Here is a 6,045-nt window from a genome sequence, read left to right on the forward strand (position 1 = left end):
TTTAATTTCATATGATGTTCATAGTATGACACTGATATTCATGGTAACATTATTTGTTAAATCGATACCAGAATATACAGGGGTTGTAGGCAACTAGTTGATTAAACGATATGTTATACTTATGGCAAACCTTATGGGTTATACTTTAGATACAAATTTATAGGTAATTTTCAGGTTTACAAGGTGTCCCATTTTCATGTGTATTGCAGGGTTTCTAGTTCTACTCTAGTACTAATAGGGCTACGTTTTTTATGAAACTAAAAAATGTTATACGCGGAGACTAGCTCTCTTAGTTCTTGAATTACAGGGTGGAATTCAAAATATTTCGTTTTTTGACACCCTTCGTATCTCTATGAAAACTGTCCCAGAGTGTTTTTCACGTAGAATTCAGTGGTGTAACTACAATATGATCGAAAAAAAACGGCGTCAGCGATGGCTATGAAATGAAGATCGCTCTCATTTTAAATTTAAAATTATATGGGAAATGTCATTGATCGCGCCATTTCCAACTGGACGCCACTTTTTTCTCGATCATACGGTATACTTTTACTTCGAGCTGTTATTTTTGAAATATGACCCAAACTTGTTATTTAAATGGGATACCCTGTATATTATATTTTTATTTTATTTTTAAAAAAGGTACCTAATCAAAAAAATCGAATAATTTATTCGACGTCAAATTTAGGTTATTGTCTATCCCACTCTAGTTTCTGTGTATAGAATTATTTTACAAATGCATTAAAAATATCAATAATTCTATTTGATAGCGTGTTATCTAAAAGCTGCACAAGTTTATTAAGATAACTAAATGGAAAGCAAAATTATATGGTTAAATTAAATTAAATAAAATTATAATACCTTTTTAAACTAGGTTTATTCTATGCTAAAAAATGCATTTTTTAACTTGTTTATGAAAATAAGTATAGAATATATTATATTTTCAGAAAGTTCATGACAATACAAATACAATTAAAAAAATAATATACAGTGTGTCCCATTTGAAAAAAACATAAGTTTCAGTCATATTTCGGAAATGACAGCTTTCAGTTAAAAACTAGTCACGCCACTGGTTTTTACGTAAAATACTCTACGAGACTCAGTTTTCACTTTTTCGATAATTTATAAGATAATCGAGATACAAAGGGTATCAAAAAATGCAACATATTAGTACATACAAATTTGAAAAAGTTGTAATTATGCATAATTTGTTCAGGTATGATTCGCATATAATTATCATATACGTATCCTACCTGCATAAATTATTCATATTCATAATATTGCAAATTTGAATTTTTTCAATGCCCGTTATCATCGTAACCTTATTGTAAATATTAATATACGGGCTTGGCAAAAGAGAGTGTTGGGAAGGCATGAAGTCAATGAAGATATTGGAATAATTTACTGGGAGGTTGTTAATTAATATTGGGGGTTGCTTTTCAAATAGTTAAACTTTGATGTGCCATGACTTTGACCGACTCTGTATATTTAAATTTACAATTACAATTACTCGCTAATAGACTTTTAAAAGCCCTATAACTTTTGTATTTAACTTTTTGCGGTACCTCGTATATTTACCTAATAATCGACCGTTCCCATACATATCAGCGACTTATGTATACAGGGTGAGTTTCCTACGATGTTCTCTATGGGTATCTCGGAAACTACTGGAGATAGAGAGTCGGTTAAATGAGGAAAGAATTGCAGTTTTGTGGGGTCATAAATATGCGCCTTTCAGATTTTTGAAAAAGTTCATGGCTTACTAGATATTTCGAAAAAAACAAATTTCGGCTATTTTAAAAATTGTCCCTAATTCCATTATAAGCTATTTTAGACAAAAAGTTTTCAGATAAAAGTTGTAGATAATCACATCCTTAATGAGACTGTGTCCTGCGTTTTTTTCTAAAGCCTGTCATTTTTGACATATGACACAAACATATGTTTTTTTAAATGGAAACCATAGTTGGCCACGACTTCATAAAAAGCGTCATTTTTTAAGCTTTTCAGTGATATAAGCTATAATATGTTTTCTTCGAAAAATTACTGAGTTATAGCCAATTCTTATCATTTTTAAATAATTTCACTTATGTAGCCATGGAAAAAAGTTTAATCGTCGTTGCTCTCATAAATGTGAAGCTGTCACATCCAAACTTTGTAAATTAAAATAAACAAAAATTGTAAATATAAATTTTTCAAATGAAGAAAAGCGTGTAGGATTATTGGTTCACCTTTTCTTGACCATACATTTTCGAGGATACGTTGACCGGTGAATGTTACGTTTTTTAGAGAATGGTTTTCAAGACATGTTAGAAAAGTTAAATTTAGTTATAGCCAATTCTTATCTTTCTTGACTAATTTCACTTAGATTGCATGGTATTCTTATTGTGTTATGATTTATAACTTAAAAGTCAGAATATATTACTAAACGGGTCTTTACAATTTACATTACACAAACTAAAACTTAAAAAAGTAAAATCACTACATACACTTTAAGTTATTTTAGAAAATGTTCAAAAAATCCGCCATGGTTTTGAGTTGCATCTTTTTAAAACTGAATTACTACCTATTCTCACAGAAGCACCGGTCGACTTAATTAAACTTTTCTCGTACCGTCACTTCAAGTGCCTCCCTTAATTCATAAGTTCTTTTGTAAACCTTATTGTTAACTATACCGCATAAAAAATTCTAAAATGGATAGGTCCGGTGATCGAGGAGGCCCATGCAATTATTTGCATATTGCACATTTTATTTGCATAATTATGATATAAATAATTTTTAGCATTTCTTTCATTATGGGGGTGGTGTGTCATAATGAAAGTCATGTTGCAACCACTCTATTGATGTGCGAGATCTACACGCTTTTCTTCATTTGAAAAATTCATATTTACAATTTTTGTTTATTTTAATTTACAAAGTTTGGATATGACAACTTCACATTTCTGAGAGCAACGGCGATTGAACTTGTTTCCATGGTTAACTAAGTGAAATTGTTTAAAAATGATAAGAATTGGCTATAACTCAGTAATTTTTCTAAGAAAAGATATTATAGCTTATATCACTTAAAAGCTTAAAAAATGGCGCTTTTTATGAAGTCATGGCCAACTATGGTTTCCATTTAAAAAAAAACATATGTTTTTGTCATATGTCAAAAATGACAGGCTTTAGAAAAAACCGGAGGACACAGTCTCATTAAGGATGTGATTATCTACAACTTTTATCTGAAAACTTTTTGTCTAAAATAGCTTATAATGGAATTAGGGACAATTTTTAAAATAGCCGAAATTTGTTCTTTTCGAAATATCTAGTAAGCCATGAACTTTTTCAAAAATCTGAAAGGCGCATATTTATGACCCCACAAAACTGCAATTCTTTCCCCATTTAACCGACTCTCTATCTCCAGTAGTTTTCGAGATACCCATAGAGAACATCGTAAGAAACTCACCCTGTATATACTTATGAACAATTTTAAATTTATGTGTCTATGTTTTAACGTAATTTTTACTGTTACTACATGCTTGTATCATTTATCTATATTGTTGTGTATGATATATATGTATATTATGTAACAAGATTTTTGTTAGCTAGTAGTATAATTTAAAAGTTTTGTATTAGGAACTCCTATTTTGGGAATTAAATAAATAAAATATACGAAAATGGGACACCCTGTACAATCTTTTTAAAATATTTTCCATTTTTGGCACTTCTGGTTTAATTATATGTAGATATATTTCTGATGGTATAGTTCCAAGAAAATGAATAAAATGTGGAAGAGATCAAAATATATACTGGGGGCAATAATCACAACCACACATATTTCAAAAATTTGGTAAAATGTTTAACTTCTATTCTCTCCCCAACAATACAGGGTGAACAGAAATGTTTTTAATCAAAATAAAACACTCCAAATTATGAAAAACACCTGTTTAATGATATTCAAAATAACATTTTAACATATGTCTCTTTTTGTCACCTAGTCTATTTACTCAATATACAATACATAAATTTCTACACACTATATAACCTATATTTTACATAAATAAATTAAGATATCAGATTCTTTAATGTATAATTATATTTCTCACTGTCTTTTCTCTAATCGAATAAATGTTCAGATTAAAAAATCTCACTCTATTCTTATATATTCATATTATAAATATTTAATGATAGATTCTTCTTACGTACTAATGTCGAAATGATTGTTTAATGTTTGTTAAGCATGTACGTTACTGTATATGTATAGTAATATAACATATTTGTAATATTAAATTATAACAAAATAATTTAGATAATTTTATACAAGTACATATAATTTTTTTACTAATAGGAGGCATAATATACTGCCAAAAAAATCATTGATTTAGTTGGACCACAGCTTACTCAGTACCAGCACCAGCTGGTCTCGTATACATGTCAGCAGTGAGAGCACCAATAATAAACCAGTTTACAAACGAAGTTTTAGTGTAGTTGTTAGACAAAATAACCAAATATCTAGGTAGATACGTACATTTACATGGAAACGATCTATGTCGGCAGGCTGGTTATGAACAGGTTGTGGTTCAGCTATAAAAACATTTTAAATAGTTTATTAAATAGTAAAATTAACTAAAACTCTTTATGGTTATTGTATTGTATGTGATTTCTATTGTTTCAGTTGGAAGCATAGAGTGAAGTTTACTTATGATTATTTTTATATAAAAGTATTTAATTTTTCAACCAATAAACCAAGAAAAAGTATTCATGTTTAAATAAAACGTTGTATATCATAAATTCATGTAATTCGTCCTGCATTTTGTTAATATTCTGAAGAGTTTGATAAAAATAGAATATTAGCGCAGGTAACATATGTTTGTTCTCTGTCATATTAGGATAATTTAATGGTGAAATACTTTAAATACACAATGATTCTAAATAAATAAATATCTCTATGATAGAGTACTAAAACTGTTGATTGAAATAGTATACTCAAAAAAATTATAGGATGTAATTCAACCATAAAAAAGTATAATCTAACAAAATGAATAAATTTCTGGAAATAAACAAGAAAAAAATGTAGGTAATTCCCTAATTAAAACTCAATTTGCAAAAAAGACTTAAGAGCACATAATAGACTAGAATTAAATTATAAGTTTGTGTATATAGAACAATAACTCGTGTAATTATATTACCTACTTCTTCGTTAAATTAACTCTTCATGGTTGATTTTATCCAGTTTTTTGAGTGATTATTTTTTCATTCAACACTTAAACTCTGTACAAGGTTGTTCAACAGATTAAAATACATTTCAACAGATCATCAAATAAGTAACTGAAAAACTCTATAAAAAAAATTCTGTAAATTATTTTTAAAGTTTTTATGGTCGTGTGGTGATACAATTTTTTCTTTGACTATTTTGCTAGATTCAAGAATTTTTTGGGGATATTTTATAATATCACCCTATAAAACGTCAAAGTTGGATTGGTCTCTGTCATTCTATATAAAATTATATGGTAAATCGGTTATATGGTAATTAAATAGTCGTCATCGATCATCATTTTCAAGCCAGCTTGACATCTTTTTTTTTCGATCATATGGTATTTTCATACCTATACACTTTTATAAAATATTTCAACATTTTATAAACATAGTTCTTTTCATAAATTAATAACGTGTTAATACTACATATGGGAAAAATACTTATAATTTATAACATGTTTATATGAAATTTTCAGCTCAGAATCAGTTTTAAAATTAAGTACAGGCCATCAAAATAAATAATATACAGTATCTCCCCGGATTGTCTTTACAAGAGGAAAAACTTTTTTATTATTGATATTTTGAGAAAAATGCATTCTTTATAAAAAAAATTGCTTGTTCTCAAATGGTTCATCCCGTTTATACTTTTCCAAATTTCCATACTGTTTTAGAGAAAATAAAAAAAAAACACGAAAATGCGGTTGAATTTAAAAAAGGGCGTTTCTATGGTAATATAATTCCCATTTCATTCTTTGATAGCTGGTTATTATTAATTTTTATTAACGTCATATATTTTGCTGTTGTTAAAGTATCATA

Source organism: Sitophilus oryzae, unplaced genomic scaffold (assembly GCF_002938485.1).
Source record: "Sitophilus oryzae breed Bouriz unplaced genomic scaffold, Soryzae_2.0 scaffold_1499_pilon_pilon, whole genome shotgun sequence".
NCBI classification, from domain to species: domain Eukaryota; kingdom Metazoa; phylum Arthropoda; class Insecta; order Coleoptera; family Curculionidae; genus Sitophilus; species Sitophilus oryzae.